Raw genomic sequence first — 24,253 nt, forward strand, 5'->3', positions numbered from 1 at the left:
GTTTCAAGAGAAAGTTATTTACAGTGGGAAGAAAGGTGATCAGATCATCTTCCCAGAGGCGAGCTCATCACCCGAGAAGCCCATAGGACCCGTCAGCATTCATCAGTATCTCCCCCACCCAGCTACTCAGCTGTGATGACTTTGTCTAGATGTGACTCTGAGACAGCTAGAGCTGGCCATAAATATTGAGCCCAAAGCATCGTATCAGAAAGGCCTTCTTCTGATTTCCTGTTAAATTGTTCTGCCAGACCCTGATGAAAGACTGAATGTGAATTATTTGCCACAATAACAGAGTTAATGTTGGAGCTGGATTGGAAAAATAAATGAAGGCCTCTCATTATTAGATGCTGCTCTGGCCATGATGTGACCCCTCCTGAGCTTGAGCCGCACATTTAATGTACGTCATAAATCCCAGACTATTCAATGTTTGGTTCAATAGCCATTTTAAAGTGAGGCTAAAGTCTTAAGACTGAAGTTCTTAAATTAGTTTCATTCTAGTTAATAAACCTAAAACTCATCCATCTATTTTCTTATGCTTATCCAAAGTCAGGTTGCTTAGGTAACAGGTCAAAGAAGCATGCCCAGACACACATCTCCCTAATGACTTTTCCTGGAGCATACCATTCCAGTAAACCCAGGGCTGCCCTGGAGTCTCCACTCAATGGGACATGTCTGTAAAACTTCCACAGGGAAAGTGGCATCCCAGTCAGAGGCCAGAACCAGCTCAACTGATTACTTTTGAGTTGATAACTATAACACTCAATACTGAAACCCTGCAGCTCTAGCTCCATCCTGCAGCCAATCTAAGCTGTTTTTTTTGTTGGTTTTTTTTTCCACAAATCTCAGTTCACATTTAGTGGTTGTACTATGACTCCAAATTTATTTTCAGTTAGGACTTGATACATTTTGTGGGGAAAGAAACAAAAAAATGAACTAACAAACAAAAACAAGGAAACAAAAAAAGAACCACACAAACAAACAAACAAAAATAAATAAGGTCCATGCAAGTTTCTTAACACCTTGTAGGCAGTGGCGGCGCCACGGGGTTGCCAGGGGGGCGCTCAAGCTACCCCTGGATTAGTCATTGCACCCCCATAGCACCCCCAAGTAAATATTTGATTATTTTTTTTTTACAATTTAATTTTAATTTAACGTGTGAATGTGATAATATTTAATATACAAAACAAAAATAATCAGTAAATTATCATATAGATAGTAAAAACTTAAACCAAAACAGGAAATTGATGTTAACCTTTGACCTCATTTTCCACCTGCGAACGAGTGAAAGGTAGAGCTAGTGGTAAAATAGATCGGTTTTTGTTGCCCAACTTTCCACGGGTTCAGTCAGAAACGAATGAATCTTTGGAAGTGATCTCAGACCCACAAAAACCTACGGATCTGGATGAAAAGAGTCAACCCTCAACCGCCGCAGCAGTCGAGGGTTTTGCCGCTGGAAATGCTAACACTAATGTTAGCTAACCTTGCAACACTATAGATGGTTTTCTGTGTGGCTGTATGTGTTTATAATTTCATGGAAAAGTCAGCGATTGATCATATGTTTATGATGTATATTAATGATTGTTCCAGGTGTTGTTGAGGTTTTGTGCACGCATGTGTATCTGCTAGTGTTGAAGGTGTTTTAGAGAACAATAGGTACGCATGACCACTTCCTTCATAGCACCCTCAATAAAAAGACTAGCTCCTTCATAGCACCTGCAGAAAAAAAATTCTGGAGCCGCCACTGCTTGTAGGCCAATCAGATCAGTTAATGCTTTGATGTCGCCATTATTATATATTTGCTTAACATCAGCAAGATTGCAGTTTAGTAAAACTCAATTTAATCCTCTTTGGTATGTTAATACCAGTCAGTTATGGACTGGATCACCAAAAGGTGCATCATACTCGGCCTAAAACACGGCGTGATGTCTGAATCAGAGAGTCGACTGGGGGACAATAACTTCCACCTTCTACTTCTCAGGTTAGGATCACTTGTGTACTTGCATTTTGTTTATCTGTTATGCTAAAGCCAGACCCCTGAGTGCAGCAATTCATTTCTAGTAGAACAGCAGTACTCAATAGGCGGCTGGCGAGCCAGGTCTGGCCCACTCTTTGTGCCACCCCGGACCAGACCTCGCGTTTCCAGGTTGTTTTGTTGAGTGGCCCTCTGACCATTACATTTGTGTAGCCCTGCTCTAGAAATATAGTCCAAATGAAAACTATGCAATATTTCTGTGAAATTCATGCAACTGTATGACAAATGTGTTTTTCACAACTTTTGCAATACATTTCACAATAAATCCTAAAGGTATCTAGATGAGATTGAATTTATTTTTCAAATTGTAATTTTGTCACACCAGTGTCGTGTCTGGATTAACAGATTCACTTATTTTTATCCAGTCAACATTAGTTCATTAAAGGGGCATTATGGAAGTTTGACAGGCAAAACATGTATAGAAATAATAAATGTCTTCTTGATACATTCTCCTGCAATGCCCTGGTCCTGTTGAATGAGCCCTGGCATTTTTATTGTGATTGCCTATTTTTCTGTAAAATCACAGAAAAAGAGAGCTGCTCGGGTCGAGCAGGCTGCTTCATGCGCGTTTACGCTCAGGCATAGCCCTCCGAACCGTTCTTTGAACGTTGTTTCAGCTGTGATCAAGGATATAAATGTTACAGATACAGAAGATGCCACCGATGGTTTAGCTTGCCTTGTAAAATTTTGGGCTTTTGTGCAGAAGATCCGGGTGGGAACATGGTTGTTTTAGAGATTCTTTTTTACATTAATGATATATTTTTTACAGTAAGATGCCCAAATTTTTATTTGAGACTTGCCGAATGGCATTGAATTCACAGATAAAAAAGATGTGGGTTCAACTTTCATTTTGGAACAATTTTTCAAGCAAGGGAAGGGAATGATCAGAGCATGCAGGGAGACTGACCCATCATAAACCTTTGTCGGCTGTGCTGAAGAGAAAGGTACAGAACCAAATTATTTAATTAATTAGCTGCACATTCTCCTGTCCTCTGTCCTCCGGGCCACACCCACACCCACACCCACACCCACACACACACACACACACACACAGCTCTCAGAGCTCTGTGAAGCTGACCCCCGTCAGCTTTGTCTCAGCTGTTATTTTCGTTAAGGAGTGTGCACGTACAGCATGCACGCCTCGTGCACGAGCCTCCTATTGAAGCTACCGTTACGCTTTTGGCCTCAGGGGGCAATCCCGAGCATAAAAATTCAAAACTCCATAAAGTCCCTTTAAGTTCTCTTATGTTACTCTCACCTTCTGACGTTGATGCTACTTTGAAATAGGTTCTAGATATTTGTTATGGCTAATTTTAAATATGTTAAAGAAATTATAACAAAAACACCAAGTTCAAGCAGCTTACTCCAAGAACTTGAGAATTCACAATGTGTCAAGACATTTTGGAAGCTCCCTCATAAATGTGTGCAATTTCTCACCAACGATTTATGGCTTTTGGATTTGATAAAACATGTTAATGCATTTTGAGGTGGAATCAAATTACAAATATGCAGTGTTTGTCATTTATGGATTGCTAAATAATTAAACTTCTTACTGAAATCTTCTGAAATCAGAAAATCTTATTTTATTATGCTTCAGCCTCCTGATCTGCTGATTGCACAACAGCACACAGAGATAGAAACAGAGCCTGCAAAGCATCCTTGTTGCTATAAATAGTTTTCCATCTTCCCTTGTGTGCTTTAAAATATTTCCTGGGAGAGAAAAATGCTTGAGAGTACAAAGTTGTTTATATTGCTTTGCTCAAAGTCATCTTGTGACTAAACCAAAGTCATCTCAGGATGGGTTGGTCTGAGCCTTCCATTTACAAAACCACTTCTGCAAACTTTTTCTATCTACTTTTTTGTCAGTGTGTGTAAAACATTAACATGACTGGGTGTTAGCATAAAAGGCAGCTGCCATCTGTACGATTCAATTCTACCTTGGAATAAAAACATCAGTCAGAAAATCGACTCAGAAAAAGAAAATTGAGTGTGACAGGAGAACAAGACGAAAGAGAAAAATACACAAAAAGAGATTTCACAAAAGGATCATGTGAAGACTTGCTTGAGTAACATATTTTGGGGATGAATTACTTTTCAAGTCCCTTTTGGGTTATTGGGTTTGTCTCCAAATGCTTTGTCTTCTTATGATTCAAAGACTTTCAGTTTTAAAGTAAAAAAAATTGAGTGCTTTTGAAAATCAAACGTTATTTTTTTCCCCTTTAAGCAAAAGTCCTGGTTTAAAACACAAAAAAGAAACTAAACTGAGAAACCTGCATAAATGATCTATCCTGACCATTTTGGTAGATTTTTATGCTTTTTTTTACCCTCATAAAATAATCCTGTCATATCCATCTATAGTTTTCTATCTGAATCCTCATTCCTCAGTCAAATCTAATCATCTTGTGATCTGTCATGAAAGAAGTAGGAGAAATTATGCCAATCTGTTAATTTGAGAATAAATTTAGCTCATGGGTTTCATTTCACTGGTGTGTATTGGGTTGTTTAGGTGCAGAGCTCCAAATTAGATTCTGCACTATTTTACTTCTGCACCTTGTGTGTGCAAAACAGCAAAAGCTTGCACTGAGACAATAAACTGATGCAGTAGGAATAAATTGTTCTTTTTCATTCAAACACATGTCATTAGAAAATAAGGCCTCAAGTGGTTTTTTCTTCTGCATGAATGTAAACCTCTAATTAGGAAAATTGCATGCTTTCCCAAGGGTGTTGCATTTGTTTCCCCACAGTGATTTAAGTGCTCAGTCAGACAATGCATCTTTTTCTCACGCTGCTTTGTAAAATTTTCAGATTTTTGTCTAAATTTAGATCAAATCGGCTCTTGATCTGCCATTTCAGAAACTCACGGCATCATCGATCTCCTGACTAAACTGAGAATAAAGAAAATCTCCATGGAGAAACATCTCAATGTTCTCACAGTATTGCATCTGTTAGCTTTCAGCAATGTGAATTAATTAGTTTTGGTTACATAACAAGAAGATCCGTAGGGAAACAGAGATGCTTTTGGCATTTTATTTGTCACATGAAAGAAACAGAACCACGGTTTTGCAGAGTAAACAGAATGTATCCACCTTCTAAAGTGACATCTACAAAGCAAAGTCACGCCTTGCTTTCCACAAGTCACTTAATATTCGAGAAAGGTTGAATGACTTTGAAAGGAAATGTTTTGATTGGTGACAACTTTTTCAGCTTCGCCTGCATTCAAACACGGCAGAAATATACCTGCAGAGGGTGAACACCAAAACACCAACATTCACTGTCTAACATGAACACAATGGCAAGCCATCCTAAAAAAATACAATGCAACAACATTAAGAATTATGGCTATGATTAGCTGCAATAAACACATTTTTCCTCCCTCATGTCTCCAGCTCATATCTTTCTGTATTGCCATAATGCTCACAACACCTTCCATCTGCTTTAGCGACTTGGTCACTATCATCTAAACTCGTTAGCAGTGGTGTTTTAGAATGTTTGGCCAATTAAGGATGTTAGAATGAAACCACAAATGGGTGATGCACATAAAAAAAAACATTGCTCAGTTGTTTCCTGTGAGATTTTGCAACATTGCAATATGGATCAAATCTTTTTTCTATTGTTCTTTCTTGCTTGGACCTTCAGCTGACCATAGAAGCTCTTTTCTGTTTAATAATAAATGACCTGCACTTGCATAACACTTTTTGAGTAAGAGGACTCCAAAGTACTTTATACTACAGTTAGTCGTTCATCCATTCACATACACATTGTCACACTGATACTGATTAGCTACATTTCAGCCACAGCTGCTCTGGGGCACAATGACATAAGCGACGCTGTCGTACACAGCAAAGATGGTTGGTTGATTTGGTTTTCAGCAAAACACCAAAAACAAAGTTAGCAATTATTTTGCTCCTCTTTCAAAGTTTACTCTTGCGTTGTTAGAAGTTGCAAATCGAGCAGCCTTCCCAAACAGTGGACTTGGAAACATTATATTTCTAACGAAGCCCCCCATTTATCTTTTATCCCAAGAAGCTCATGAAGAAGAACCTACCAACATTTGAGGACCCATAAAGAGAGAAATAGAAATAATGAGGGGTGCCAACTGGGCAGCCAAAAACTATTTTAATAGTTGACTAGTCACCAGTTTTGTTGACGATTGGTCGCCTAATCGTGTCATGCATAAAAGTATAGCTTATTGCACCAGGGAGCTTCAATATACCCATCATTAGCTTCAAGGTTGAAGTGTGATCAGTCATGTGCCATCTAATAATAAAGACAAGATGACAGCTTATCAAACAGCTTTTAATTAACTCTGTAACCTGTTAATACAAATGATAGTCAAATGAAGGTAGGCACTGTAACGTGATGACGGAGCTATTCCACCGAAGTTTACCCTCTCTCCTCAGATGCCTCTGACACAGACCTAATATGCATGAGACTGCCTCAAGGTCATGCATTTGCTTCTAAACTGCTTTCTTTCCAGCTCAAGAGAAGAATAAGATAAAGGACTCTATCCTTTTAATAAATCAAAGAACTCCATTTTTTATAAAGCTAATCAAACAAAGTGTTAGTCAATAATAAGATGTTGACCGATCTGTGAAATGAAAATGTTATGATTAGTAAGTTTCAATAAGTAATATGACTTTAATCTAGCTGCACTAGAAACCCTGACGGCATGTAATGTAAACGCACGACACATTGCTTTTACTCATCCAATCGGAACTTTCCTTTCTGAAGCATGGCATAGTCTCTGTGGTGTTTATAAATCTGCCAACTTTGATTCGACCATAAATCTGCCAACTTTGATTCGACCATAAATCTGCCAACTTTGATTCGACCATAAATCAAAACATCCAGATTAATAAAACCAGTACCCACGCCATCTTAGTTCAGTTCTCCGAGTTCTCTACAGTTCACTGCAATTCACCGTATTCTATGAGAAGTTTCGGACCGGCCACCCAGACTTCCTTTTGAGCAAAGAACCAACAAGCTGGATAAAATCTGTTGCATTGTACCAACCAAGCAGCGGTTCCTTTCAGAATAAAAGCTGAACTCACTGACACTCTGGGTCCATCTGACGCTGTCAACCAACTGTCGCTTTTTACCTGGAGACAATTCAAAGACTAGTCTGTCGTACTGCTGACGCTGTTGCATCGGCTCCGGTACCGAAAGGGGGGTCCGAGGACCTGGCATTCTGGATCTATACGGAGGTCTCATCCTGAACGGTATGTGTGGAACGACAAATGGCGTCTCGTGTTTATGAAACTACGATAGCTTAAGAGAAAAACATCAAAACATCATTCAGACTTGCTTCTCCGGATACGAAAGTTCTGATGACAAACATCACTCACACATACACCATTCATCTCACATCTCATTCACACTAAGATCCATCCATTCACAGAATTTAGAGTTAGTCTTGTTTAAAATTGTTTAGAAATAAATCTTCTTAAATTTTAAAGGTGACTCTCTCTTCTGTTAAGTTAAGTTCCAATCTTCTGGTTAAAAGTACCCAAAGATCCATAACATTGATTTCATATTTACTATGGAATCTTACGTCTTATGGTTCGTTAAATAAATGTAAATTAACCCTTTACAGCACCCAAAACCAAAAACAAATTGTACACAAAAATGATTTGTGCTCACAAAAGTGTGCAGCTAAAATAGTCACTTTTGGCTTCATAACAAACTCGTCCATTGAGGAACAGGAACGTTTTCGTAGCAGAATAAAATAAATCCTTAGCGTTTGTAACATTAGAGCAAGTATGTGACATACATATGTGTTCTAAAGATAATAAAATTGCCACCGCTACTGTTTTAACTACACCTATGAATGCAAGTAACTCTCTGTCAAGCAGCTACCAAGAAGTAATTAGCTTACAGAGGCGACTCTGTTCTGCGCCATGACGTGCTTCCTTTTAAGGTGCTTGTGCATCGCCGATAGCCAGTGTTGGGAGTAACGCTGTTTAAGTATAACAGCATTTCTAACGGCGTTCTTTTATAGGTAACGGAATAATCTAATTAATTACTTTTCCCGCCATTGCAACGCCGTTACCGTTACTGGGGACGGAAGGTTGTGCGTTACTATGTGCTTGTCGAACGTTGAGCAACAGTGTGAGGCTTTCTGATCGCCACACTTCAGCTGCAGCCAGGGAGAGAGAGGTGTCGGTAATGCACTTACAAACACGATGATGATTGGCCGGGTGGGCGGAGACCCTCACTGTCTCAGTCGCTGCCTGCTGTAGTGTAGACACAGCAAGTGATGGTAATAACGCCGTTTAAAATAACCACGTTAATCAAAAAAATATTTCTTTCTGTAACGAGTAAACTAATTAATTACCTTCTTCTTTTAACAAAACGATCGTTTCTGTTACTGATAAGGAAATGCGTGCATTGAGCAGTGCGGTGTGTTGAAGCGGTCATCAGCTGATCAGGATAAAGAGGCAGATGTTTTCATCCAAGCGCATCACGGCCCGTGAAGAACAAGGAAGACGTGATGAATATCTACGGCTGCAGACCCGCAGATTCATTGCTGCAGCAGCGAATCTGCGGGTCTGCAGCTGTGCCGTTCTTGGCGTGACAGCGGGATGTCCCGAAGGTCCGCTCACCTGTTCACCGCTCAGACGTCCTGATCTTCTACCTTCCTAGATCATCCAGCTGTAACCTGTTCCTGATCATGTATTTAGTCCTGCTGTAACACTGATGCATCAGTCTCAAACGTCATGGAGCTCAGGTGTTATTAGAACTACCTGTGTGTGTTTACCACCCAGCTTCAGCTCTTCTGTGGTTGGGTCTGACCCAAGTTAGTAAATGTGAGTCCTACATCAGGCTTGTGCCTCTTCTAGTGTCATTTTAAAGGATTTTATTTATTTAACCGTTACTAGATTACCAGCAACAGAAATGCTGCTAAAAACACACAATTATGTGAAGCTGGAAAAATTAGAATACTGTGCAAAATTACATTTATTTCTGTAATTTAACTAGACCGAGATACCATTTAAAGGCTCGGGAACCTTTACAGGTGTTTCTATTTGCAATTTTAAATGTTAGCTGATTGGGGTCTTGTTAAATATCACAACTGACATTTTAATAGTCTAGATTAGTGTAATGTTCCTATTAGTAGTTCCTCCTGTTAAGTACTTATTTATTTAAATTATTCAGGTTAATAAAAAACATTTGGACATACATTTTATTATGTTCCAGTCATTAGTCATTTATATTTCACTATTGTAGTAATTCTTGCATGCTTTAATGAAAGAAGTAACTAAGTAGTTATTTTTGTTGGTAATTAGTTACTTTTATGATTTTGTAACTCAGTTAGTAACTGAGTTACTTTTTTGACAAAGTAATCAGTAACTATAACTAATTACTTTTTTAAAGTAACGTTCCCAACACTGCCGATAGCCTAGTGAACTAGACCAAATTCTTGCTTTGCAAAGTTTGGTCTAGGAACGCTCCACTGGAACCTCTGCAGCCCCTAACAGCATTCTGGCTGGCCAATCACAGCTCTCTAGAGAGGTTTCAAACACATAAAGAGCTGTGATTGGGCCTTAATGGTGGCCCAATCATAGTGCTCTATCTGCTTAGTGAACAAATCACAGAGCTTTATCTGCTTTGTGGGCCAATCAGGGCCCTCTATATGCCTGGTGGGTGGGATGATGCAACAGAGTGACATGTCACATTCATTGTCCAGTAGCATGCAGAGATCATTTGAAAGACGACGGTAGAACCCGCCCCACAACCGAGAGCCGTCAATGGAGTGTTGCCAGACTAAATAATACATTTATTTAGTCTGGCTTGCCAGGCTACATCGCCGATGTTCTCCCGTGAAAGGAGAGTTTCACTAAACAGATTTTAAAACTGTACTGCTTCTCTTCTGTCTTTGTAAAATACTCCCAAACATTTCAGCTACGTTGCCTTACTCGTCGTGATGTCTTTCTCTGGTGATTCTGATTCAAGGGTAGATCTGGATGGCCCCTATGTGTGCGCATGTTCCTTAAGCTGAAAGCAGTGGCTGACCCCGCTGGCCTTTACTGCGCATGTGTTAAGCAGAAAGGCAGAAAGCACCACAGCAGGTGAGATAAAAAATGCATTCATAGTCGACTATTTTGTTTGTCGATGTCAATGTGACAAATCAACTTATTGTGGCAGCACTAGTGCCAACTCTCACGAAACGGGCGTGGCAAACATGTATTAGACTTTCTCCACACGCTCTCACACCACACTTCCAATTTCTCATGCTGAAAAATATTAGTTCATCTGTCTGAGCTACACGTTGCATCCCTTTAGAATTGTAACGTTTTGAAACGTTACAGGTAAATAAACCTTTTCTGTGTTTTAAAAAGAACTGAAAGATGGAATTTGAAACTTAACACAGCAACACACCAAAGACGATGTATCTCATCTATTTTATTGTATTGCTGTCTTTTTAACTGCTTCTTAGTTAAAGAGACTTCACTACGAATGGCCGTTTCCGTAGCTTCCTCTAGAACTGGAACACTGACTCACCGTGAAGTGAGTTCTGTTTTTATATTCCCATTAATTTCTTAACAAATCAGAGCGTGCCATGTTAAGGGATATTACCAAGAATCTCAGAAACACACCTTCTTTCAGATACAGAGGTTCTGATCTGTGGGTAAGAAAATATCTGTGTGTCACACGTTTGACTTAACTTTAATTAACTTGGAAAAAAAAACATGTTTCATCTTTTTACATTTCTATTGTTATTTATTTTTATATACAAGCAAAGAAATTGAGAATTTTTATTTTGATGCCCGTTTTATTGCGTTCTGTTCTTTAATGCTTGAAGATTTTGGTTTAAAACAAACCTTGCATTAATCCAAAACTGTTGTACAATATTTGATTACATTCAGCTTTTGCTAGAAAATCATTAAATAAAAAAATAACCTACACTTATTTTTAAATCTCATTTGAAAGAACCAAGGAACATTAAAGATTAACAAAAACAGTGATTCCTTTATATTGTGATATTGATCTTGACCATTTTTTTCCATATCGCCCAGCCCTAATTCCAAACAAACATTTAACCCTCCCACTGTCCTAATGGGTGTAACCCCGTAAGGAAAGTTGACCGTTGAGCAGGGTTGATGGTTTATTTCTTGGGTCCACGTGGCAGGGGTGAGGAGTGAGCACCACCTCACCCCTGCCACGTGGACCTCAAGGGATAAACTATCAATCCTGCTCCATGGTGAACTTTACTCGCAGGGTCACCCATAAAGACAGTGGGAGGGTTGTGCAACTTTGAAATTATGGTTTTGGAAGTCCGAACTTCTACAAGGAATATCTGATGTTGACATACATAAAAATGTTAGTTCTGAATCAGCCAGAGTCTGTATCAGCAGGTCAGACCTGTACAAGACTTGGGAATTGGTATCAGCACACTAAACCAAACAGATGTACATTTCTACTGTCTTTAATGTGTACATGTTTTTTTCCTCAAATAACTCTTACTACCCTAACCCACAACACACTATCTGTTGGAGGGAAATGACCCTGTCGTCTCACAATTTCTTTCATGATCCGATCACGTTAATACTTCCATTTTTTTAGACAAATGAGAAGCTGTATAAAAACATTTCACTACAACTTACTGGGAATGCAGATTATGTCAGAAACATTCACTCTGACTCATCAATTACTGCGCTGTAAAACTTGTCACCTGTATGTATCAGCTTCCTCAAATAACAACAGGGTCACTTTGTCTCAAGAGGCCGGCATTATCTCACACACTACAGCCAATCATTCCCAAGAGGCATCACACTGACAGATCTATTACCAAATCAAGGCAACCCGAACACATTAATCACACTGCCCCCATATAGAGTTGTAATCAGATCCCTGCTAGCATTGGACCATTGAAACGGTGTGTGTGTGTGTGTGTGTGTGTGTGTGTGTGTGTGTGTGTGTGTGTGTGTGTGTGTGTGTGTGTGTGTGTGTGTGTGTGTGTGTGTGTGTGTGTGTGTGTGTGTGTGTGTGTGTGTGTGTGTTCGATCGATAGTAATGTGGATGAGAACTGCGGAGCTGCATATCAGACATGGGTTCAAAGGTCACTCCTTTACCAAGCTTCACTGCCATACGCTTGTCTGGTGTTTCATTTTACCCGACATGAAGCATTGCTGGTGTTTCCTTGTAATAATGTGTATGTGTAAAATACCACAGTGTTTTTGTCCTCTTCGTTAAGTCTATGGTTACACAGCCAGATGGGAGGATAAAGAAATGGAAATGCAGGGAAACAATGATGCATCAGATTTCAATATGCATTTAGATTTTGTGTAGTGATTTATCACTGTGGAAGAAATCTATAAGAGCTGAATTTCATTTTCATAAATCTCAGTGGATGCTTTACTATGGTGCATCTCTGCAGCCCCCTCTGTTCCCTGCCTTTAGAAATTAGTCATGATAAGAGGAGCACACTTCAGCTATAAAACCTTGCCGGCTGCAGCTCTCTTAAATAATCTGGACAGAGATAAAGAGCTTCACATATCACTTGGAACAAAAGCAGAGAATTCTTGAGAAAACCTGACAAAGGAAAAATAATTACCAAAAATATCTGAAATTTTTTTAAACCCTAATGAATAATTAACCTTGCAAAGTGAGATAAAGCTAATTTATACCAACAATTATGACTTTAGCAACAAATAAAGTTAAAACAGGTACTTTAAACTGAATTTAGGAACATAAAATGTACAAATCAGGATTACACATATAGTGCCAAACATTATCACCAATTAGTACAAAAATGTATTTAAGATCCATTATTGGTCATTTAAAAAATGATGTTTAAATGTAGAAATTGGAAGGTTTTTTGCTGATGACGTCATAAACTCAAATGATGTCATTCTGACTGTCATGAATAGTTAGAAAAATGCTAAACTAATACAAACACCCATATACTCTCAGCAGCCACTTTATTAGACACTCCTGATGACACTGATAGCTAATCGCCCAATCACATGGCAGCGACTCAATGTATTTAAGCATAGAGGTGGTTAAGATGAATTGCTCAAGTTCAAGCTGAGCGTCTAAATAAGGAAAACGTGACATTTAAATACCTTTGATATTGATTTGGTTGTTGGCATACTTTAGAAACTGTTGATCTACCGGGATTTTCACCCACAACTTCTAGTGTTTACAGCAAATGGCCAAAAAGAAAGAAAATATTGTGATGGCAGAAGTCGTGTGGGTAGAAATTCCTTGTTGAGATCAGAGCAGAATTGGCAAATTGGTTTGAGACGATAGAAAGAAGCTCAAATCCAGCTTAGGTCTGTAGCATCTCTGAACATGTTGAACCTTGAAGCAGATGAACAACAGAAGCAGAAGATCACACCTATCTCTCCTATCAGCTACAGGAAAGTGAAATGAAAATCCACACAGGGTCATCTGATCTGGAATTCTTCTCTCCCACTTTGGACCCCTTAGCACCAACTGATCCTGGTTTAAAAAGCCTGACGGAGTTTTGTTGCTGACCACGTCCATCTCTTTATGACCACAATGGACCCATCTTCTGATGGCTACTTCCAGCAGAATAATGTATAGTGTCAACTGGACTCCAACAGCCTCCAGAGCCACCATATCTCAATCCAGTCCAGAACCTTTGGGATGTGGTGGAATGGGAGGTCCACATCATGGATGTGCAGCCGACACATCTCAAACAGCTGTTTGATACCATCAATTCAAAATGGACCAGAATCTCAGAAAAAGTTCCACAACCATTCCTGAAGCTAAAACCGTAACTGTGTCCCACCCAGGTGTGTCTAACAAAGTGGCCAGTGCAGGGTTTAACATATGCAGCACATGGGCTTCGTCAATAACAGCAAACATACACTGTGCGGTTTGTGGCCGCGTTCCAAAAGGTGTCCATTATTCACCAGATCCTGCTGACAGCAAGGAAACGATCACCTGATGTCCAGCCACCTGCCATCTGTCTGCTGAAGAATACCATACGTCTGCTAGCTGACACAACAGGGACAACATGATGCTCTTGTACATCTGCACCACTTTCCCCAAAAGGTTACTCCTGAAAAAATCCAGTAGGAGTACCTGCCTATTTGCCCTGGGTGGGTGATGCTTTTTATCCTTAGTGCTGGGTTTAGGAAGGTTAAGAGTTAAATACACACATTTGTCTTTAGTAATACATTTAGGCTTTTATAGGCTGAAGGTTGTATAGCTGTAAATAATCTGCAGCTAAATCAGATTACAAACGGTTTTTAATTAATTAATGAGACAATGATTATATCTACAGTCTGGCCTTCTTTGTTGCAAATTGGATAATAATTGTGTTGCAGCATATTCCACACTATTTTCCTGCATTGGCCGATATGTTGCATCATGCATGCATACAACTAATGCAGTGATCACTGAGCAATCAGCAAACCTCATTTTAATCAGCAGGTGATCAACAGACTTCTGCAGAGCCTGATGAGCTGCTGAACAGGTGAATTAAATGGATTAGGGAAACAACTAAAAAATGCAGGATACTGGCCCTCAGGGAATTGGGGAGTAGGAGATCACTGGAATAATTTAATAATTTAAATCCAACATCAAATAGCAAATTAAGATGTGCCTACAAAACAAATGTGACATGCTTGTTTATTTTCTCTTAAGGGCTATTTGATTTTTGCCGTTTCCCAGTCCTCACTCAAGCTCAAACCAGCAGTGTGGATGGACACACAGTGGCTTATTGCAGTGATAATAGATGATAGTAGAGGAGATCAGAGGAGAAACCCATGCAACTGTTTTAAATTAAATATTTCACTCTGAAAATGTCATAAAAGCGATTAAAATTCAGCTTTTGGGTGCATTTTGAGAGGCATCCGCTGCCCTGCACGACTATGAGGCGCTGCTTGAGAAGACATGGCCAGGCTCTGGTGTTGGGGGGCGGGGAGACGGGCCACATTTTTTTCCCCTATTCTGCTGGACTGAAAACACGTTTTGCTCGGCAACGGAGGCGACACGTTTATACAAATCTCAGCTGTTAAATTGGAGGGGGGAGGCCACCTGCGCAGCGCAGATGAAATCCTCATGAATGATTTCTGTTGTGAGCGCAAAAGGCAGCTCCATTAGGTGGTCAGCGTGTTGCTGGCATAAAGACAGGTGTCTGTCAAAATACCGACAAGCTGCTGCTGATCTTCAACAATGATCCCGGTTTTTAACGCGGCTGAAGAGAAATCCATTCATCCATCACGCCTCTGAATCTAGCAGAACAGCTCAGACTTGTGTGTCTTGATTAAAGGTCCGAACTTGCCTCGGCAACAGACAATAGCTGCTCAGATTATTTAGTCTTTGCCTTCAGCAGCGGCTGCAAGCGGACACTTACCGCGATGTGGTGGAGGAATATGCCTGGGAAAAGGCGACTCCATTAAACGCGAAGGAGGAATTAAAGGAACAGCAGCCTCCCACTACGCTACTACTACTACTCCATCGGCTCGGAGAAGCTTCGGCTGTGATGTGGAGGATCACGCAGCGCGCGTGAGCCCTGCAAGGATGGATGATGCTGTCTTCTCGGGTGGAGAAGGGAGGGGGCGGGGACAAGCGGCTTCAGTGGAGCGTGTTTTAATTCTGTAGAGACCTGTGTGTTACAAGGAGGGAGTCTGTCTGACCCCCCTTGAACTGGAGCTCCTGGTTCTTGTAAAGAAATGAATGAATAAATAAAAAAGCACAATTGTTTCTCCGTGAAAGGCAGAATCTTTAACTGCTTGATATGCACGAGGCGTCACTGAGGTGGATGGTCGGCTGAGGAGTGGCTGCTTCTGCTGCTGATTGGCTATTGAAACGCCCCAGACAATAATGCTGTGCAGAATTGGATCCAGGCTTTTCCACAGGTGTGAATCATTCCAAATTGATTAATTACTTGTTCAATTTTTATGATTCCAATAATTTCTTGTTTGATCATCATCTATATGCTTTTATTTATTTATTTATTTATTTATTTATTTATTTATTTATTTATTTATTTCAAAGAGCATTAGTTTGAGCATCCATTACATGTTGTGTTTTAATATTTTACTCATATACATTTTTTGTTTTGATCACAAGTTTATTTTGTTGCATTTTTATTTTTTGCGTCACTGTTACACATTTTATTTATTTTTTTTTTCAGTTGTATCACACTTAAATGCCACGCCCAGGCTGCCAGGCCTACAGAATTTATGAATCACTTCAATATGTGAATGACTGACATGAAGTAGGTAAAAAGATTTCAAAAGTAATACATCATACCTTGTTCAAAAGAAAGTCGAGACAAATAATAATAATAATAATAATAATAATAATAATAATAATAATAATAATAATAATAATAATAATAATAAAATAATAATAACCCAGACATGGCATCCAAAGCACTGCAGGTCTCAGTCGGTTAAGATCAGGGGTTAGCATCCAAGGTAGAGGTCCAAGACCAAGACGTCAGCTACCAAAAAGAAGAAAAGATGTTTTGAAAAGAATAGTAGGCTATTAAAAATGTTGCTTTTCCTCCAAATCAATGATGTGATTTTGATTGCAAAAGTAGACGGGGCACAAATGGCTTAAGCGAGCATCAGTGATGCAAACCTATGTTTAAAATGTTTGACCTCATTCACATAAAGTTGTACTTCAGTTGAACAGAAATACGTAGAAATCATGAATGGATCAAAAGTGCTTTGATATTTACCTTAACATGTGACTGTTTACATTTAAATTATGTTTACTTTGTATTTCAGATTATATTTTTGATTTGTCTCATTACCATGTTTACATTTCTAATTTAACATTTTTAGCTGTAAGCCCTCATCATCCCAATTATAACCAATAAAGGCTGAAATATCTGGCTGTGCATGATGTGATGAGTTTATCTCATGTATCAGTTTCACCTCGTCGTCGTCGTCGTCTTCCTCCGCTTATCCGGGTCCGGGTCGCGGGGGCAGCATCCCAACTAGGGAGCTCCAGGCCGTCCTCTCCCCGGCCTTGTCCACCAGCTCCTCCGGCAGGACCCCAAGGCGTTCCCGGACCAGATTGGAGATGTAACTTCTCCAACGTGTCCTGGGTCGACCCGGGGGCCTTCTGCCGGCAGGACATGCCCGAAACACCTCCCCGGGGAGGCGTCCAGGAGGCATCCTGACCAGATGCCCAAACCACCTCAACTGGCTCCTTTCGATCCGGAGGAGCAGCGGTTCTACTCCGAGTCCCTCCCGAATGTCCGAGCTCCTCACCCTATCTCTAAGGCTGAGCCCGGCCACCCTACGGAGGAAACTCATTTCGGCCGCTTGTATCCGCGATCTCGTTCTTTCGGTCATTACCCAAAGCTCATGACCATAGGTGAGGATTGGGACGTAGATCGACCGGTAAATCGAGAGCCTGGCTTTCTGGCTCAGCTCCCTCTTCCCCACGACAGATCGGCTCAGCGTCCGCATCACTGCAGACGCCGAACCAATCCGCCTGTCGATCTCCCGATCCCTCCTACCCTCACTCGTGAACAAGACCCCGAGATACTTAAACTCCTCCACTTGAGGTAGGACCTCTCCCCCGACCCGGAGGTGGCAAGCCACCCTTTTCCGGTGGAGAACCATGGTCTCAGATTTGGAGGTGCTGATCCTCATCCCAGCCGCTTCACATTCGGCCGCGAACCTACCCAGCAAGAGCTGAAGGTCAGAGCTGGATGAAGCTAGGAGGACCACATCATCCGCAAAAAGCAGAGACGAGATTCTCCTGCCACCAAACTCGACACACTCCACACCACGGCTGCGTCTAGAAATTCTGTCCATAAAAGTGATGAACAGAACCGGTGACAAAGGGCAGCCCTGGCGGAGTCCAACCCTCACTGGGAACAGGTCCGACTTACTACCGGCTATGCGGACCAAACTCACGCTCCTCTGGTAAAGGGACTGAATGGCCCTTAACAGAAAGCCACCCACCCCATACTCCTGGAGCGTCCCCCACAGGGTGCCCCTGGGGACACGGTCATAAGCCTTCTCCAAATCCACAAAGCACATGTGGATTGGTTGGGCAAACTCCCATGCCCCCTCCATCACCCTTGCAAGGGTATAGAGCTGGTCCACAGTTCCACGGCCAGGACGAAAACCACATTGCTCCTCCTCTATCTGAGATTCAACTATCGATCGGACCCTCCTCTCCAGTACCTTGGCGTAGACCTTTCCAGGGAGGCTGAGGAGTGTGATCCCCCTATAGTTGGAACACACCCTCAGGTCACCCTTCTTAAAGATGGGGACCACCACCCCGGTCTGCCACTCCCTAGGAACTGCCCCCGATGACCACGCAATGTTGTAGAGACGTGTCAACCATGACAGCCCTACAACATCCATAGCCTTGAGATACCCAGGACGAACCTCATCCGCCCCCGGGGCTCCGCCGCTGTGTAGTTGTTTGACTACCTCAGCAACTTCTGCCCCCGAGATCGGACAGTCCATCCCCAGGCCTCCCAGCTCTGGTTCCTCCTCGGAATGCGCATTGGTGGGATTGAGGAGCTCCTCAAAGTATTCCTTCCACCGTCCGACTATAGCCTCAGTTGACGTCAGCAGCTCCCCATCCCCACTGTAAACAGTGTGAGCGAGTTGCTGCCTTCCTCTCCTGAGGCGCCGGACAGTTTGCCAGAACCTCTTTGGAGCCGATCGATAGTTTCACCTTTTAAGTGAAATTACTGACATAAATTAACTGTTGCATCATATTCTAATTCTTCAACTTTCACCTGTATAGTATTATTTTTAACAAGTGCAAAAAAAACACATGTCAAATTATTATTTGAAACAAACATGGAGAAACAAATGAAAACTTCACTGTCCATCTTTGTGCTGCTCTCCTCCAGAAACTGCAGAATGGAAATCTCTTGGCTATTTTGAGGTCAGCCTTCACAGATAACAGAGTGGAGCAGCAGCCTGGGAAGAAACGGTTTAAAAAACTGCCTGCAAAGCATTCTGGTTTATTCAGGATTCTCCCTTTTTTAGAAAGAGAGAGAGAAAAACAGCTGTAGCTTTACTTGACATGTTGTTAAATTACAAGATTTTACTCTCTTCCCAGAGGCAAATCACATCTTCAAGCAGGGTAACCCATATAAGAAACATGTAAGAATGGCATGTAAACATAGCAGAATGTATTGTATTGACATTTTTCATGCACGGACCTTATCTTCAAATTTTAGGATCTCCTTTTCCGCATATAGAAACAACCATAATCATAATTTATCTGTGATTATTATCACTGGCATTAAAAGAATAAAACAACATAAAAAGTAAAAATAGTGTTTAAAAAAATTAATAAAGAATAGAAAATGTTAAATTAAACCACTTTAAGAAACATTTTATTGCTTTTCTGAAAGATTAGAATAACATAGGTTGACAAATGTGAAAACAAAAATAGTGTTTAGCCAAAAAAAGATGATAAATAAATCTTTAAAACTGAGCAACATTTTTGTTGCATGAGTAATCATTAGCTAACATGATGTTGGCCATTCATGACTCAGCTATTTTACTCATGCAGCTACATTCTGTTGTAGTTGTGTCATGCTCAATAATAATCCAGATCTATGATGTAATGCATCAATAAATAGCTTTCTATAAGGTTACAACTACATTATAAAAAAGATGCATTTGAGTAAAAGTATGATTATGATAAAAAGTGATGCTATTATTAAAATACTTCCTCTAACAATTAGAAATGAGGACAAAAATCAAGCTGGTAATAATAATTCAAAAATCTTATTTGGAAATTGTTGAGGCTTTTTTATGTTGTATTACTAAAACACATTACAATTTCTCACTCAAGAAAGTGTTTTTATTTATTGTAGTGTGGATCTAATTTCCCTCTGGGACAAATAAAGCTTTTCTGATTTCTTTCTGATTTCTGATGCTGTGGAAATCAAGGCAAGGCATGGCAGCTTTATTTGTATAACACATTTCAAATACAGAGGCAATACAATGTGCTTTCCATTAGCAAGAATAGCATGAACATTAAGATAAATGTGACAGCAAAATTTAATCATGCATTAATTTATTTAAATTAAATAAATACACAAATTAATTTCAGATTTAAGATTAAAAACACTAAGTTTAAAGGTGAGCAGTTACAGCGCAGAAGGTGCAGCATAAGAATTCGATCACAGACTGATGAATACATAAAATCTATTGGAATTACCGGTAGATGGAAAACACTTCATGTGCTTGTTTGTGCAGATTAAAAAAACCAAGTCGTACAAACCAAATCAGAAACATACTAGTTTTCATGCTAGTCTTTAGTTTTACAGGTGGGGCAAATTTTGGCCATAAAGATTTAAAACCTCAATCATGATTTACTTTATTTTGTCAGTGTATTTTTTTAATTAACTTACTAAATACAAAGTTTTCTTCATAGTGAATGTTCTAGAGCAATTTGGGAAGAAACTAATTATTGGATTGCACACTAATGCAAAAAATGTTAGTTTAATCAAACTTCTCATATTGAAGTTTAATCTGTTCAGACATCTTGATTTAATGAAGATACCATAAACCTCTAATGCCCTGACGGCACTCTGAATGCACTGCAGCCAAAACTGGGACAGACACTCTGAAGTGAAATCAACGCGCCCCTTTCTGTTTTAGGAAATCACAAAAGAAACTCTGGGGTATGTTCAGTGATCTAGATTCAGCGCTACACGTCATGTCCTGGCATCGCCTCTTTCAATCAAGAGCTTTTTGGGCCTCAGTCCTTGCCCCTCCTTTTTCTTTCATCTACTTGCTTTGGTCAATTTAAACTAACTGAGCAGAAAAGCTGAAATAGCAGGGAAGTTTCTGGTCAGCACAAATAATTATCAAACAAGATTTGAAACGGTGATGGATATTTTTTGTGCTAAATTTGGAGAGTGTTTTGGAACAGTGATAGCCTAAAGGGAGGTAAACACACATGTGATCTGGAGCTTTAGGAGGTATACATTTCTAGATTAGTTTTAAAAAAGTATTTGCTCATGATGGGGAACAGAGAAATAAAAACGTTCTTTTAATTCAGTTCTGTTTTTATGAGCTTTACTACTTGCTATATAAAAACAAATACATTTGCAATGCAATCAGCATCTGTGGCTATTTGATTTTAAATGCAAGGCATTGTAAGACATTGATCTGCACAGTTCATGAGTTCATCAGGGCATTCTTCCAATCACTGATGTATACTAAAGGTGATGGCACTTGGCAGGTCTCATTTTTACCATTTTGGCGTGGCTGTTCTATTTGTAACCTTTATTTTGTCAATAGATTTGTTTTTGTGTGCAAATATTGGTGCTTTTAAATGCTATAAACTGGAATCACATGCCAGAACAATGCACAAGTAGGATTACCTCTCTTGAAGAAATGCACATCGCCGGAAGCCTTTTATGCCAGACTTGTAAAGGGAACATATTATGCAAATCTAACCTTTATGTCATTTTTGTGATGCCATGTGGGTCTTGTGCTGTCTTTAAAAACACTCCAAAGTCCAAATGAAATCCATCCATCTGTTTTCCATCAGTGTTTCATATTTAGGAATTGTGCTCAGTACAAGCCGTTTCCAACAGTCCCCATTTGTGATGTCACAATTAAGGAAATTAACATTGAACCTCCTCTCATCAAAACTAAAGGAGCAGCGGCACTACTCCGAGCCCCTTCCAGATATGGAAGCATCTCAGCTTGTGGTAGAGCGGAGAATGGGAGGGCGTGGCCAGAAAGAGCCCTAAAATTGCTCATTCTGGAAGGTACTGAAATGGTCAACAATAAAATTGTTGAAATTCCTTTAAGTGAGAGACATTTTGTGCAAAGAACTTTAGAAAATATATTTTCTATAGACCATAGGACCATTGTAACTTACAAAAATAAAATTCTTAATACGTCTCCTTTCAGCTAAGATAATTTGGTATTGAGTCACGATGGAGAGTCGTACATGATTTGGTCAATTTGATTTGATGCAACATCTCAAAAACCTCACACAAGTTGTAAGGGCACCGATTAGGACTTGGACAAGTTGTATGTGCATCTATTTTTTTTCTTTCTTTGCATTAAAATCCAAGAGATCAGATTAAATATTTTGCCAACAGAAGGGTTCCAATAATTTTGAAGAAAACACCCAAAGGATCAGTTAGAACACAAAGTATGTGTTGTGAACAGCACCTAAGCTACAGTCACACTGAAAATAAGCTCAGCATCTGTAAAAGTGATGGAGACAGCATGCCGATTAGCTGTGGTGGTCCTCTCAACAGAATTCAAAATTCAGCAGCTTGCTATCACTAACTAGCATTGCTGACATGTGTCCACTCAGCTGAGACCTGAGAGACCCTAACACTTTAGATATTGCAGAAGAAAATGGGGATAAACATTTTTCCACCATTTATTTTAAAGATTGCAAGAATCTTTTGATTGATCAATTTGAGCTGTTTTGGTAGACTTATGGTTTTTTCAGGCTGAGTCAGGTTCAGATTTCTAGTTTTGAGACCCTTGGAACAGTTGAAACACAGTCTTTAAGCAGGTTTCATTTAGCTCAGATGAACCATTACACTATAAAAGATGTCAACATGATACAATAGAAATCTACACACACACACACACACACACACACACACACACACACACACACACACACACACACACACACACACACACACACACACACACACACACACACAGGGACATCAATCCTGCACTGAATCACATGCTTGTCACCTTGCATACCGTATGTCTGTTGTTATTCTCTCCATCTGCCAAGGATGATTCCCACAGACTCAATAATATAGTCTAGTGTTTCAGCTGTGTGATTAATAGTACATCAAAACCACCAACTAACAGTCTAAATATCAGTTGTGCTCATCTAAAATTTAAATGATGGCAGAATCTCACCGCATGGATGAAGCAACCTCTAAACAACAAAGGATGTCCCCCCCCCCCACAATCTTTAGAGCTGGTTGTATAAATAACATGGTATCTGGTTGGAAATTACATTTGTGATGGTGGACTCTGATAAACATGCATTTTTGCTTCAGCAACACTGATGGACAAAAAATTATGCAATGCATACAGATCTGATTTACTTTGGCAACTATCTGCTCTGATTGTGGCTGCTTCAAAAAGCCACGTTGATGAAACTTTGATCTTCTGATAAAAAATATATACCTAGTGCAGGGGTGTCAAACTCAAACTCACACGGGGCCGAAATGAAACTCTGGGACGGAGTCGAGGGCCAAATTTAATATTTTTTGAAAAAGTGACGGCAAATTTGCACATTTTATTTATCAACATATATGCAATTTTGAACCTTTAAATTTGGAAACAAACTTATTTTTGCATTAACACTGAATGTGGAATAACCAAATTACACACGAGCAAGTCAGTTTTAGATAAAAGGCATCAGTGGTATTCATTACTTGTGGTATAATCAGCATTTTAAATATCTATTCAGGATTTATGTTTTCTTGTTTATTCATTTTTCTTATTTTATATTCCTTTTTTTTCTCCTGTAATACGTGTCATCGCTGCTGTGACATCTAGCTTTCCCCACTGAGGAACAATAAAGGGATTTTCTATTCTATTCATCTATCTGCAGCCTTTCCACTTCCTGTTTACTGCAGGTTAAATCTTTGCTCACGTGCCAACAACAAAATAAAATATCATTTTATCTTAAATGAAAATGCAACATCTCACCTGTTAACTTTCATGTTTTGGAGCAGAAAAAGAGCATAAAACCAACATATTTAAAGCTCAGTTTGCTCCACTGGTTTACTGTGATGCTCACCTGTTCCAGCCAGATACCTGCATCATGGGGTTGATCTGAGCTGAGGAGACTCCTGTTGTTTTGTTCATCTTCATCATAATAATGACAACATTAGATGACAACAGGTGCTCACATAGGTTTGTGCTGCTGAACATGTCTGAGCAACTTGACCGCGTTGTATGTCGGGGAGGAAACACAACGACAGCAACCACAGAGCTGTGCTGGTCTGAGCGTGTCTCTGCTCGCTGAGTTATATCAGCTCTGTCTGGAAGTTAGTTGGAAAACTTTCTCTTTCAGTCGTGAACACATTACGTAGTGGTTAAAATCTCCGTTTTGGGGCTTCAACGTCAGAAAATAGCTGAGTGAACTCAGCGCTGAGTGAGAGGAGTGTTTAGTTTGTCCGAGACAGCGGAGCTGCAGACACCGGCAGCTCTGTTACGTCCTCTATTGGTGGATATGGAGAAGGACGGGGAGTAACACAGAGGCATGTGCTTCAGTTGTGGAAATTGTAAA

At 40.0% G+C, this 24,253-nt stretch overlaps 1 protein-coding gene across 2 annotated transcripts in view; it reads right to left on the reverse strand.

Annotated features, from left to right (window-relative positions):
• The window catches only part of plppr1 (phospholipid phosphatase related 1), a 63,431-nt gene extending 47,552 nt beyond the window's left edge, over window positions 1–15,879 (reverse strand). For both annotated transcript variants that reach the window (XM_015976642.3, XM_054744212.2), the window contains exon 1: window positions 15,363–15,879. The gene's annotated coding sequence lies outside the window, so the exon portion shown is untranslated. The remainder of the gene's footprint in view (window positions 1–15,362) is intronic.
• Between the last annotated feature and the right edge of the window lie 8,374 nt (window positions 15,880–24,253).

The sequence above is a fragment of the Nothobranchius furzeri genome, chromosome 6 (genome assembly GCF_043380555.1).
Source record: "Nothobranchius furzeri strain GRZ-AD chromosome 6, NfurGRZ-RIMD1, whole genome shotgun sequence".
Classification (NCBI taxonomy): Eukaryota; Metazoa; Chordata; class Actinopteri; order Cyprinodontiformes; family Nothobranchiidae; genus Nothobranchius; species Nothobranchius furzeri.